The sequence below is a fragment of the Hippocampus zosterae genome, chromosome 20 (genome assembly GCF_025434085.1).
Source record: "Hippocampus zosterae strain Florida chromosome 20, ASM2543408v3, whole genome shotgun sequence".
Taxonomy (NCBI): Eukaryota; Metazoa; Chordata; class Actinopteri; order Syngnathiformes; family Syngnathidae; genus Hippocampus; species Hippocampus zosterae.
In genome coordinates, this window is record NC_067470.1 from 1796047 (window position 1) to 1811112 (window position 15066).

General features: G+C 46.4%; 1 protein-coding gene across 3 annotated transcripts in view; it reads right to left on the reverse strand.

Moving 5' to 3' along the window:
* LOC127593303 (cadherin-18) overlaps positions 1–15066 on the reverse strand; it is a 91260-nt gene that overhangs the window by 39571 nt on the left and 36623 nt on the right. Inside the window, exon 1 of one of the 3 annotated variants that reach the window (XM_052054652.1) lies at positions 9193–9354. The exons of the other annotated variants lie outside the window; for them this stretch is intronic. The gene's annotated coding sequence lies outside the window, so the exon portion shown is untranslated. Of the gene's footprint in view, positions 1–9192; positions 9355–15066 lie in introns of those variants that run through there. 3 annotated transcript variants of the gene reach the window in all.

Sequence of the window (15066 nt, forward strand, 5' to 3'; positions counted from 1 at the left end):
ATGTTTTCACAGCCCCTTAATTTTAGGAGGGTCCCCGAGGGACAGAAGGCTGCAGCTAATCCCTGAGGCGAGGTACACCCTGGACCCGTCGCGAGTCACAGACGCTTTCGCTACAAGCAAGCCCTTCATCTTCAGTGTACTTGACGTGCCTTTGCAAACTAAGACAATTATTTGCAGTCTTGTTTCAGTTCAGAAGCAATTGCAGTACATGACATTTTTTTTCAAACATTGTTTGAAACCCTTTCATTCATTCATTCATCCAGTGAATGAATGAATGAATGAATGAATGAATGAATGAATGTTTGAAACCCTAATTTGAAACCTTAACTCGAGTTTGAAACTCTCGCCAAGGTTCAAACCTACCAAAATGAACTGAAATTGAAATGCCCAACAACCTGAGGAACACTAATTTTAAAACTATAATTTACTTGAAATCCTAACCAAGGCTAAAAATGTAAATGGAAACCTCTAAATTGTGTTTCAAACTCCAATTTGAAACTTCAACCCTCAAATGAAATGCTAACTCGAAACCACAGCTCTGGTCTCAAACGCTAATTTGGAACCCTAATCCTTGTTGGAAATCCAATTTAGAATCCCTGTGAATGTAGTTTTGGTCAGCCATTTTGCGTGACTCAATTATTCTTTTCACGACATTTATATTTTTTTTACGTTTTTGTGTATGTGAGCTGGGGGCAGCTCCCCCGAGATGTAAAGTTTTAAACCGCCTCTAAACTAAGTTGCTGATTTGTGTGCGTTGCCGTCCAGAAAAAAAAAAAAAAAAAATCTATTATTCCGTTGTATTGTATAATCTCCAAAAGGCTCCAGTTCGCCTTAGACAGCTTCCAGCCCCGCTGCATCATGTGCCTTGTTAAGTTAGCGCCCGTGTGACGTTCGCTCAATTAATTGCAGTGCGGTTTTATTCAAAACTTTATTTATTTTATTCAAAAAAAGTAACAAGGTGAATTCTGCGCTTTTGATTTGTTGCGAATTGAATGCCGGAGTGTCACAGCGCGCAACTGATGCTAGCCTCAAACATTGCCGAGGTTCTGAAGTCAAAAGACAAAAAGAAGAAAAAAAACGTCGGATGTCGGCAAATAATTCTGCTGACAAGCTCCACTCTACAAGTGGAACTGTCATCCAGACACAAAGTGAAAAGAAAGCTTTCTTTATTTCAGTCTGGTTAAAAAAAATGGTAATAAAAATAGTCTGTGCAAAGTGCTCATTAAATTTGGTGGCACAATGGCAGAAATGTAAAAAAAAAAAAAAAGGTTACGTGACTGCTGGAAACGCTGGGAAAAACAAGGCGGGAAAGGGGACAGTGAATACACCACCCCTGCTTGACTGCGCCGTGACATCATCAAACGGCGACGCGACTTCGCACAGACTGACCGAAAGTTTCTTCGGTTACGAAGGCAAAGCGAAACCCAAATTACAGAAGACCACATGACTGAAGTCTTACGAATTGATGGCGATTCCGAATCTTTTTATTCCAAGAATATTTCGTCAATTCATTTACACAACGGGGATTTTTGTACCGTATATTCGTTTTGTCACGGCAGACGAAATTTGACTGCTGCCGTCGCATCATTTGTTGACTGCCACGACAGCGATAATGGCTGAATTATTCCCATCGCGTTCATAAATAATTCATACGCGTTGATTAGATTTTCTTTTTGTCGAGACGGCGCGGCTAATCCCGCACGACACTTGTTCGCGGCACTAAAGACGGACGATTTCCCCGCCGACAGCTGCGGCCCGACGGAAGGCGCATCGTGTCGGGGATAAACGCTTGACGACAACACGTGTAATCTGCATCCAGATTGTCATGTGCAGAAAGGTAGAGCAACACCCAAATCCTGTTTTTTAAAGAATTTATTTTACTTTTTTGCCGGCTAATCGCTAGTCGCGCTTCCCCTGGAATGTGCTGCAGCGATTGAGTCAGCATTCGTGGGGTAAACTACGACCATCTTATTCCGATTATTGTCCGTGTCGGAATAGCAGCGATGCCATCACGTGACCTGTTTTGTGTGAATCAACCCCCCCGCAAAACCCGAGGTCAGTAAAGTTAGTTGTGGAACAGAACAAATGGGAGCAGAGGTCGAAAACTTGTTTCACAGTCGGAATCCGAGTTGGAACATACACAACGCGGCTTTGCTATTTTGGGGCTTGTCGAAGTGCACCTGAGGAGAGCGTGCGTCTCCTCGCTCCGCGGGAACCTTCGGCAGTCGATACACACGAGACGAGATCAAGACGACACGTTCAATATTTTTAACTTTACAATAACAACTCGTGTATTTGTGCCTCGGAGAATCCCCAAAGGTGTCATCTTTTATGCCCGCCGGCCGTGCAAAGCAGAATTTATTCGTTTGTTTTGTCCAGTCCAAATCGTGGCGGCGTCCACCGTCACTGTCAGACATCCCCCCCCCCCCGCCCCCACAAAAAAAATGTGTTTCTGGTCTGTCTACCTTCTGTTTTATTCATGCAAACAGGAATTTAAAATCACAGCGAATCAAGCGCTCATGTAAACAACCTCAATTTGCCTAGATCTGAGCTAAGGGCTTCGGCTAACAGTCCTTGCAGCCTCCGAGGGCGCCGGGGGATTCCCGACCACCTGCGAAAAAGAATAAAAGACGGAGAGATGTCTGTAAGACGGAGAGATGTCGGTCCCGCTTGGAAGCTGGTGGTGGGGCGGATGGGGGAAAGGGGGGGGACATGCCTCTCGTCGTTACCGCTAACGGCTAACGCTCGACTGCACGCCGCGCACCCGCTGGATGCCAAACAACAAACAACCCAGGGCCGCCAAACATGTCAGCGAGCGAGAGGGGCCACCGCAGCGAAGAGAGACGCACTCAAGTGTTGGCGGTAGATGAACGGTCGAGCCACTTAAAAGCCCCCGCGGGTGGGCGGTCCCACTCGAAGAATCTAACAAAGTCCCGGCATATAAAGGACCGGGAGTGTATTTCCAACAGCGCGTTTGAACCTGAAAATGATTGCATAAATCCTCCAAGATGAATCCAAGGATATATTTCTGGCAACTTGGGCACGCCTACCAAAAGTCGGACGGATGAAAATGTCGCCCTTCGCCAGTCTGACGAGGAGCAGTGGGGTTATTTAAACACAGATTGGCGCCGAAGCTAATGAGCTCGTATGACTCCCACCCGGGGAGTGACGAGGTTTGGCGTGTCATTTGTTGCCGCCAAAATCAATGGCCGCACCCCCCACGCCCCCCAAAATGCCATCTGTTCACTCTGGCCGTCACTGAGCTCTTGAAACTGACTAACTGTTTGAAAATCTCTTTCGGAAATACTCATCGACCAGCACCCGACTTGAAACCCTACTTTGCAAACCCAACAGTGGCCTGAAATTGCTCATTTCAGATCCGAACGTGAAATCCTAATCCTGGTTTGAAACCCTTATTTTAAAATCCCAGACCCGAATTTGAAGTCTGTGTCTCGGCCTAATTTGAAACCTTAATTAACATTAGTATCGTTCAATAATTTGGAAACCCTAATTTTAACTCCCTACCCCCGAGTTACCCGTTTTAAAAGTGTCATTTTTATTTTATTCCATCCCAACATTTTAAACCGCTTCCCTTATCTTGAAACCCTTAACTCGGCTTCAAATAGTGACATGAAACCCTAATTTCACGCCTTACCCTTTCAAATTTTGAACGTGATGGCGCACGAGCCTAAATTTGACTTGGTGCCCTACTTTCAGGGCTCCGATGACATGAGGGAATTAAAAGTGTTTCTGAGTTTCGTCTGAATACAAAATGCAAAATGAGCGAGCATGAAGTGCCAGATCAACTTTGTGCAAGTTGTCAACAAGTCTCATTTGCGAGCAAAGAAGTGCAAACCGTATCTGCGCTCGCTGATGAGCATTTTTTTTTTAACTCTCGCTTTCTTTTTTGGTGTGCACACAAGTTATTTACATGTGTGTGAGTGTGTGTGTGTGTGTGTGGGGTGGGGGGTGACCCAGTTGCCAACTTAGAAAACGCACCCGCTCGCTCTCGGGAGGTTGCGGCACAACAAACTTTCGGGAGCCAAATGTCACAGCTGCCTCTGTTTTGCATCTTCACTAATTGCAAAGGGAAACAACAAATTGTTGCGCACCAAACTTGAGTAAGAAAACCTAAACTTGCTTCGAAACCCTACTTGGAACTCTAACCCTGCCTGGAAATTCGATTTTAAAACCTTAACCCATTTATGACTGATTGAAACTCTAATTTAAAACTCAACCCCTGACTTGAAATCTTAACTTGAAACCCATTTGAATTAGTACGCAATTTGAAACCGTATCCCTGTCTAAAGACCCTTTTTTAAATAGAAACCCAACTTTCTAACCCTACCTTCAGGTAGAAAAAAAATATATACTTCAGAACCATAACACTATCATTTCAAACCTTGCCTTGAAACCCTAACAATGTCTAAAAACCCTGACTGGGGCTTCAAAACCTAACTTGAAACTTGAGGTCTCATTTGAAACCGTAACCCAGCCTGAGGCCATTATTTGAAGCTCTGACCTTAGCTTCAAACCATAATTTGAAACCCCGATCTCATCATGAAAACCCTCATTTGAAACCTTACTCTCCAAGTCTGCATAAAGTACTTGAACATCAAACTATCCAACAAGCGCAAAATGGAAATATTTCGACATAACGGCTATTTTCCTCCACGCTCGCTAATCGTCTTGCTGACGTTCCCCTGACGAGCCCATTTTTTTCCGAGCACTCGCGGGATTTGAGCGATCCCTCGCCAAAGCGACACAAAGAGCAGATGAGACTCGACTGCGAACATCCCGAATGGAAATGTATTCATTTTGCTCACGGCGTCGCGACACCTCAGCCATCATGCGGGCTTTAGCACATGCGGGGCGCAGTCTGGATGAGCAGGTGGGCTTCACAAAGAGGGGAGGCGGGGCCGCGGCGGCCGACTTTCTTGCATTAGCATTTCACAGCTGGAGAAGTCGCCACCAGGTACATTCCCTTGCGAGAGTGCAAATTGGAGGGGCTTCATACTCCACTCTTAGGGTGAGTGCGTGTGCACAGTAGGGTGTGCATTTACCTTTTCCAAGCGACTTCATCCGCACAGTCTAATTGCATTCAACGTCAATTCACCAGAATGTCAAAAAAAAAAAATCCTAATAGGGGAAAAGGCTCGTTTTTGAAAGTAGGGTTTCAAGAAACAGCTTTTCAACATTGGATTAGGGTTCCAAATTAGGGGTAGGGTTTCAAACCTGGCAATGGTTTTGAGCATGAGCAAATGAGCAATCTCCGTTTTTTTTTTTTTTTTTGTTCTTCTTCAACAAATACTCCACTGGCTCCCGCTGAGCAGCGTCACAGAATCAACACCATTGAAAATGCATGAGTAGATCTTTTTTTTTTTTAATGATAATTTCCTTCCTCAAGTGATTTGTTGATAATTTTCCGCCTTTGCCGCTTGTGGGACGACACCACCAAATAATCCAATTTAGTCCCGCTTTTAACGAGGAAATTAAAGGTGTAAATCATGAAAATCGGGAGTTTATGTAATCGTTCTCCAGTAGTGGAGGAGTTGGTGAAGCTGACAAAACCTGCACGCGCGCACACACACTCTGTCACGCACACACACACACACACGCCATCCTGACACATTTTCATGCCCCAGAATGCCGAGCAGCAACGTGCTGCAATTACATAATGTCGGCGGATCCTTTAAGAGCCATTTAAAAAGCTGGCAAACGCAATGAGTAGGAGAGACCCCCCCCCCCAAAAAAAAATAAATAAATACAAGGCTCACCTAATAGGACATCAAATATTCATGCGGCACGCCGGGCCATGACTCACACTTTGCATGTTTGGAAAAGTCACACTTCAAACTTAAAAAAAAAAAAAAAAGTGTGAGGCAACAATGCAGAGAGAAATGGAGACGAGCTTAGTTACGGTTTGTTTATACTCTCAAGGCGCCCGTCATGCAACATTTACGTGATAATAAGAATCCCACGTTAAAATGGACTCGTCATAATTTATATTATGCTTTCATGATGTGTGAGTGACACAGTGGCAGTCCTAAGACCCGCCCCACCTTCCACCCTCCCCGAAATCGAGCGCCGTGATTGGCCAATGTGTGACAAAGCGATGGTTCTCATCAATTCACTCGATACTCTTGCGTACAATGACGAGGAAGAAGTGAGAAATTCTGACTGCCATTTTGCTTTGACGTGATCGAGATCCCAACTGACGAGAAAAAAAAAAATCCCCGCATCGTTAATATCGCATTCGAAGGGTAGAGGCATTGGGGGATTTGCCAGATTGCACCGGTGACACCGCTGATCAACACCCGCCTCACTTTTCTGAGCTGCCCCTAAAATGAATAAGCGGCACTGAAATAAGATTGCGGCTGAATGCGCCCGAGGTGCGATCCGTCTCGTCAATGAGCCATTCGACGTATTGGCGGAGAAGCTTTCTTCTTCCCCAGGCCTCATAGAGAACTTAATGGCAGTCTCTTTTTTTTTGTTTTGTTTTTTTTTGTTAAGATGACGGCCAGAGTTGCACGTCTGGATTACGCAAGCACACCTGGACGCATGTACGCATCACATTCGAACTGGGCACTTCCCTTCTGATCTTTTCAAAGTCGCAATTCCCTGAGCGTGAACCCCACAAATGAAATTCCAAAAGATGGAAAAAAAAAAAGAATTCCGAGACATTCCTGCAATGCCTGGAAATCCCCAGACGGCGTGCTAACACGACCTCCCCCCCCACCCCCCCTCCCCTTTGACTGAAGACATGAAAGCCATCTACTTGGACACGCGCTGTGATGTTTCCAGTGATGCCTTCATAGATTTTTCCGCCATGATTCAAACCTTCTGATCTCATCGAGGGGAAAATGGGAACTGATAACAGCTGCATGCTTTGAATTTCAGATTTTTCAATTTTAGGCATCACTCATCTGGCATCTGCTTTTCAAAAAGGCAAAGATTCTCCGTCCTTTTTAGATGACGACACAGGCTACATTTGAACTCTGAAACTGAAATTTGTGGGGGGGTGGGGGGGGGGGGAGATTTGTGAAAATTTGCCACGATTCAACACCTAACCAAAAGATTCGTACATTTTGGCGTGGAAGCAAAGCTAACAGGATAAAGCATTGCCGCGCCACAAGCGTAGCATTTCACCTCCCACACGGCGTGCCGCGCGATCTGCCGGTGTCGCCGGCGACGTGTGAACGCGCCTCCGCTCTCAAAGTCCTTCCTCTGCCCGACCCTCTGTCACCGTTAAGACTAACAGGGCCCTAATTAGCTCGCTGGCCTTTGGCAGACAAGGGAACGTTTGCGGGTGATTATATCAGCACAGTGTCTCGCAAAAGACCCCCCCCCCCACCCCCCCTCTCAACGAGCAGGCGGGACATCATCAGAGCAGTGAATCCGAGTCAAAAGGCTGACAATGCGTGCGGCAAAGACGGCCCTCAAAGAGCGTCAGGTGTGCTTGTGTCAAAGCGAGAGCTCTTCTTCAGATCTATTGTGGCAACAGAATGGCAGAAAATGATGAGAAATCATTGGGGGGGGGGGCGATGGGGGATGGGAGGGCACCTGCTGATTGACATCTTAGCAAGTTGAAAATATTGTGCAAGTATGCCCTCTATTGGTAGTGAGCGGGATATTGCATTATAAATGAGTTGAAGTGAATGGAGGAGCTCCATTAAGTTTTTTGGCCGCCATCTTGTGACATATTAAGGCAATAATAAACATCTTGCGACGAGGCGACAATTACGCGCAGATTTTCGCTATTTGGGGATATTTTTGAGTGATGACGTTGGTTTCTGTATGCGCGCTATAGCAAATTGTCAAACATTTCTGGACATCTGGCGGTCTTAAAAGTCGAGAAAATGAGAGTCAGTGGAAAAAGTTAATTCTGATCCAACCGCATGAATTTGCATGGAAGTTTCCAACTTGATTTTTTATCGCCAAAGATGCTCAAATTTCCCAAATAATCCACACATCGGTCTCTGCGATGATGAAAATCTGTTGAATGAAGGAACATTTTGGTACATTGCACAACTAACGAAATTAGCAGTGACGCTAATGCTAGCTAACACGGTAGCCCGATTTGTGCACGAGGTAGCGATGCAAACGTTTCTGACCATGAATTCAGACCACTTCCCAATCTCCATTTTGACTCAAAACCGCAGATTCACCAAATTTGCCCAAATGACATCAACGTTAAGGCCAAAACACCAAACACTTCCATTTTTTTTTTCTGACTGTTTCAAATGCGTTCTCTGTTGACGTGATTGTTTTTGTTGAGAGACATTTCTTCAAATGGTATGTTTCTCATCTATAAAATGACAATCACGCATGATTCCGTGTTCCCATGACAATAGTAAACATAGTATACATAATACTTTTTCAGTAAGCGATACCTCGGTAATTTTGTCAATCCTCTTGCTGTCTTGATCCCCCCCCCCCCCCTTTCATTTTAATCTGGTTTTCAAACCGTGATTTTTTTGCCTCGTGGTGTGAATGGAAGCCCTCTACGAATAAGCCCCCTCCCACCACCCCCTCCCTTTTCTTGGCAAAGGCAGAATTGGGCGATCTCCTGAACTGATGCAAGTGTACCAAATCAAGTGTCCAGTGCGCGTGCGCATGACCGTCCACATTTCGCCAAAGTCGTTAACTCCTCTGCGCGCTGCGCTGAGACGCACACAACCAAGAGGAAGCTAATCAACGTGAAATTAACGGCGGTTGAGCACGCGCACGCTTGCACACGCGCGCGCGCACACACACGCACACACCGAGGATTGCTCTCCTTTGCAGTGTCGGCTGCAGCATTCATTCACTCACTCCCTCACTCTTTTTCTTCTTGGGTTTCCATGCAGCAATTCCGTGTCAATTTTGCTACGTGGCGTGGGACGTCCTCCAACTCCCGACGTGCACGCGCACAAGCAACCAAAGCGGTCACCCAACCAGCGCACACCTCCATTCGCTGCGTTTCGGACATACGAGCGCGCGCGCACGGACGATGAAGAAGGGGAGCGTTTGCCTTCCTCTTCATGGTGAGGTAGGAAAAGAGCGCACTGTCCTCCTTCCTCATCCTCAAGTTGTCCCCTCGTCACATTTTCCGTTTCATTCCCACGCATGCATTAAAACTTGCAGATTTTAAATATTTTAGAGCCCGGGAAATAATAAGGATCAATATTTTTTTTTAAATGACAAACTCACCTGGCCGAGCTCCCGCCTAAAAAGACACAAAATGCCCCCCCCGGGGTTTTGCCCATCACTTTCATGTTCGTGATGGTCCTACGCCTGCGTGCGTGCTCGCTTCCCCCGCGTGTGTGCGCGCGGACGGCGGCTGCGGGACGAGCGAGTCCAACCGGAGGCTTCCCCGGCTCCTCATTGGCTGCCTCCCGCGTCAATCGGCGTTAAAGCCCCGCCTTCCTTTCTCTTTTTATCTCTCTCTCACTTGTGTCTCACCTCCTCCTCTTGCCTCCCCCCCTTACCTCTCCCGTTATCTCGTCCATCTCCCGGTCGCTCTCTGTGTTAACACATGATTACATAAGATAGTCATCAGGAAGCGATATGTTATCCCAACTCTAATTTTCCGCACGCACTCACACAAAATCCGATTTCAGCGTCCCGACTTTTAAGGAAACGCTCTGAAATGAACTTTTTTTATGTCAAGGATCACCTGAAAAAAAGATTTGCTCTCAAAGTTACCACCGTGATGCCCGCCATTAAAATACACTCGTGTGCTGTGTTCAAGTGTAATAAATATTGAGGGGTGGGGGGGGGGGGGGGGGGGGGGGGGGGCTGCAATTCCTTACATATCATTAGAGTGGGGCAAACTTTGATAACTCTAAAATAAAACATATATAAAAACAAAACTCACTGAAAGTTGACTTTTGAGCAGTTTCGTCTCACTTAAGACAATTTGAAACAGGGACACAATGCCGTCCAATGGAGGAGTGACGGTTATCTTAGCTTAAATTCTATTTCTTCTTCTACTCTTTCTTCAGCGCATTTCCTGGCAGTGTGCATGCCCTGTGCTGCCGCCCACAGTTCAGTTTTGGTACTACGACAAATACAGATGTTTGTGCTGAATGGCAGTAAACTGCTCACCAGAAAACCAATCAGTACATGAATTAAAAAAAAAAAACTAACAAACAAAAAATATTGGTATGCCTGTAGCCGGCTTTAGATGTTCAGCTTCTAATTAGTCCAGTGCGTTTTCAGCATTTTGGCCTCAGTGGTTGTACAGGAAGTTTGCTGTTGAGATTTATGACATCAAATTTGCTGTGTTAGCCACAACTACAAAGAGATGTTCGTTTCCTTGTACGGTAGCTTGGATATTTTGTTCATCCTGCTAAATAAGATTCCATCCCACCAACGTGTCTATTTACGTGTTTGCCGATTTGCCGAGAAGAAACATAACTGGCTCTGACAGACACGCTGACAATACAACGGTGAGAAGATTAAAAAACAAAAAAAAATCCAATCGTCATGTCCGTTCACATACAGACGCGGCTGCCTACAGAGCTTCTGCTCACAGGAAGCGTAAACAGCATTTGAACCTCACGCTTCGCACTCCTCGCTGATTTTCAGCAACGCCTCAGCCGCTGACAAAAACACTTCCCTCCACGAGTGTCAACACATTTGGTGACAATGACAGTCCGCGCCGACCCGCGGGGGCCTTGCCGTGGCGTCTGCTGCGCGGCCATCATCTTAGCTGTCGTTGAATGCGACGACGTCGTCGTTCCGCGCAAAGAGTCACCATCGAAATAAACAACCCGAATGTGTGACAGTTTTTAGTATTTGGATGGGGAAATAAGACTGTCTTAATCTTTTAAAGTGACAATTCACATCAACCCCAATAAATTCAAAAACAGATTAGAGTCGTACACTATGACAAATCTCTAAAAGGCCACCAAATGAAAACGCAATAGCCGCATTGGTTAAAATAAGCCCTGTAAAGTTTCAAATAAGATTGGTGTAAAATCCTGAAAAGGTGTGCTGGTATCAGACTACAAAAAAATCCCCCCGCCCTCTAAAAGATGTGCAGGTTTAAATAAGAACATAGTAAATCCTCCCCAGAAATTCTACAGAGTGAAATACAACAATTAGAAATCCCTGAAAAGTTCGACAGGTTCAGGTGACACGAAAAAGTGTGTTACCGTAAATCCCTTAAAAGCTGATCCTATGAAACCAAAAATTGTTAAAAAAGTTTTTTTTTTTTAAATGAAAAAGCCTGCCACATATCCAAAGGCAACGCACTTGAAAACAACTACGACCGACCCAAATTTGCACAGTTTTCACACTACCGTAATGCCACCAAACTTCCAAGTTCAAGAAGACGACTGCAAATCAAGCCCACAATTACGCAGGTTCAAATCCCCCTACTGTAAATCCACCAAAATAAAAGCCTAAAAGCACTTAAATCTTAAATTGGATCTTGTCCAAGACCGCCCCCGCTACCCCGGGCCTCCTCGGTAATGACTCCTCGCTCCTAACCCCGCCCCCATGACGCACGGCTTCTCCGTCCTGTTGATTTCTCCTCTGTGGTCTAATTGATGAGGGAACGCTAACAAGTTGCCCTCCCCTCCCTGCTCTCCATCATGCAGTTTCTCCTCAAGGACCTCTCTCCCTCCCTCTCTCCCTTCCACGGAGGCGTTCATTATTCATGGAGTTAGTCTTTGGCTCCAGCGAGGGAGAGCAAAGCAACTGGCCTAAGGCGACACAGGCGGAGGCGGGTCGGACATGACTGACTGGCTAATTGATTGACAGCAACCAGTCAGACGAGGAACATGCGGCGGAACACGAGCGGCCCGCGTTTGCTACGTGGTCTAATTGGACTTTCAAAGAGGGATGCGTGAAAATCGAATTTTTGTTCATTTTTTTTTTAATTCTCGATGGTTTTTCTCGGGGAAATGCCAGCGCATTTTTTCATGTTTACCATTTTGCTGATTGCCGTTTGAATCCATGGTGTCCGTCCTCAGCGTTCCACTGCGTAGCCCCTCCCCCTGTTCCGTTTTTGGTTGCCTTTCCCTAAATTCAGTATCACCAACACCACGTCGGCATAAAAGCCCAGTCTGAAGAGCCACCCTGTTGCTAATTCGAGTTCATCGTGTCTGTCTGCGGGGTATTGTGCTTTGTTTTAAACTAAGCCGAACAATTGCGACAGTCAGCGTATTGTTGCTCCCGAAACAGCGCACAAATTCACACAATGCTCAGGCCAAAGCCATGTCTAATATAAAAATTGTGCTTTGGTATGCTAACGTGAAGGAGGAGCTTCAATGAGTCAGGGCGTGGCCTCGTCTGATTGTTACAAAAGTGCTTTGGCGCCATCTTGCAGCATCGGAAAGCAATTACAAACTTGAGGTAGGCATCGATTATGTCGTGATTGTCTTCAACGACAATTTCTTTTTCCGGCTTAACAGAGCCCCAGGATCTTTTTTTTTTAAATAACCTAATATTTTTTAATAACCTTAAATAATGTGCACCATTTTTGGATTTACGGTAATCTAAAATTTTGCCGAACTTTTGTGGGCATTTACAGTCGCCCCGATGACCCCTTTCACACTCCTCATCAGAGTCCGCCTCCAAGGTAAAGGCGAGTCCTCGGCCTCTGTCATTTCATCCAACACTGGCCCCAAAATTGAGCAATCCTCCTCCCTCCAATCCTTCTAATCCTTCCTGCACTTTCTTTTGTGGTGTCACAAGTCACGGACAGCTCATTTGCAGTCTGACATCTTCTGCGGTTTCAGCTCTTGTTGCCATTTTCCCTAACACCGGGCTGTCAACAATCACCCGAGCAAGCATCGCCCGTGTTCCTTATCTCAGCAAGCCGAGTATTGAGGAGACGGAAAAGAGAAGGAGGAGCTGTAGGGACTCGGAAGACTCCGCATGAAAAGAGCTAAAAGTACAAAAGCTCTTGAATAAAGCCCGGCGGAAGGCTCCGGTGGGAGGCGGGAAAGTAGTATTAAAACAGTGGTAAACAGCCTATAAAGCTGGATGACGGCAGTAAACATGCACGGATCCCGCAGATGATTTATTAATGCTCGTCAGGAGATCTCGCTCATTGAAGCGTTAATCTCCGCTAACGCTAACGGCTTCTTCTCCTTGACAACAACAACAACAACGAGCCGCCGCGCCGGAGAGGTTACTGGACTATCGATCGCAGGGTCGTCCCTGCGACGGTTTCCCTGATGACTTTTTAATAACAGCTCTGTAAATCACAGCCAAGGGAGGAGGCGGTGGGGCGGGAGAGCTAATTGCCACCGTTTATGCCGAGTGGCCGCAGGGGTTTTCCAAATGAAAATGCGCGATCAATACTAGTAATGATAATGCATTTATTTTTTTATTATTATTATTTTTTTTAACCTTCAGGCGTGCCTGAACCGCACGCCTCCCGATAAGCTACGATAAGGGACTCGTATTTTCCTACGGAACTGAATTGATATCTTCATCGGTCTGAGGGGTTGCGATTTTTTTGCCAATGCCATTAATACAAACTGAAAAAAAAAACAACAAAACAAACACACCCCCAAATGTATTCTTGCCATCCTTGAAAGGCCTGCGAACGGCCAGATGAGACCAGTCCGCTGCCGGCGAAGCATCTAACTTACAATGCCGGGTGTTTTCCGACCGTTAAAAATCCATAAAGTACTTGACGACGAGGAGCGCGGCGTGTACGTCCGTAAAGCAAAGGCCGACATGAATTATTCCTCCGCCGGAGCCCTCGTGTTTGCTCCGCCGCCCGCCCGCCCGCCAAACATATCGTTTCCTCGTTAGAATGGATGAATCGTCGCGCCTCTGTCGATTGTGCGCCGCGGTGTGAGACAGCTAGGCACCGTGGGTCTTTTAAAATAAGGACTGCGCAAGTGCACGCAGGAGGACGGAGGGGATGTGGGGGCAGGGTGGGGGAGGGGGGGTAGTATTGGCGGTGTGTCTGTGGAGAATCCCCGCGGCGTTGCCAGAGGCGGGAGAAAGCAGCAGCAGCAGCGGGAATTCCAACATTTCCCACCATTACGTGTATGCTTTGTGAGAGTTTTTGTGATCCGCCTGCGCAGAAAATACGGTCCATTTGAAAGTCCTCATGTGGACCGACGTGACTATTTGATGTCGCCAAGTGTTCTTCATGACTCGACTGGGTTTTTTGACACGGAGGCACCCACGGGGAAGATTGGAAGGGGAGGGGAAGGGGGGGTAGATAGAGTTTGCGGGTGCAGGAAGTTTGGTCAGTAAATTTTCAGTCATTCACTCCCAAAGACGTTTTTAAACGTCTTTTCAGACTTGGTCCAGAATTGGCTGGTACTGAATGAGTTAATAGCTTTAAAAATAGCCAAATGAAAATTATGCCCGATTTGGCGATCGCGATGTCGACAGTTAGCTATTTGAGGCACAGCGGTTCCTATTGTCGGCGACCGATCTTCCATACCGACGTCCGTCTGCGTGCCGTCGCTCCTTTTGAATCATTGATGCGCTCGATATTGTCTTTTGGCAGTCACACAGCATGAAATCCAAGTCGCCGCCTTTGACGTTCCGACCGGGCGAAATGACCGCAAGGCACCGAGCGGTCCACAAGAAGAGCTCGACATTCGATACACTGGAGGCAGGAAGAGACGTGATCCACTTGATGTATTTCATATTTCGGGGGCAAACGCGGACTGAACGAGGGGAGGTCGATCTCAGAGGTCGTGCTGCTCCTTTGCAACTTTTCACTTTTCAACCTTGTGGGCTGTGCGAAATGGGAATTTGCTATGCTTGATTTGCGCCTTTTAAGGCAAGGCGCATTCCGACCGCGCGACGTATCGGCCGTGGGAAAAGTAAAGAGATATTTATGGATTGAACATTATGGAAAGTCACGGGTCAAAAGGTTTGACTTCCTCGCAGATGGCGTTTGCTGCCGGCGGCAACGTTCTCCTGACCTTTTCACACTCGTTAAATCTGGTTTTATGAAAAAAAAAAGATATTACCGTCATTAAATGGCCGACAAAAAAAACAAAAAAACGGATGACCCTACTTATTGTCATGACATACGCCCATTTAAGCTTACGCTTGAATACAACAATTCTTTTGATGGCGGCGTGGGGTCCTCTC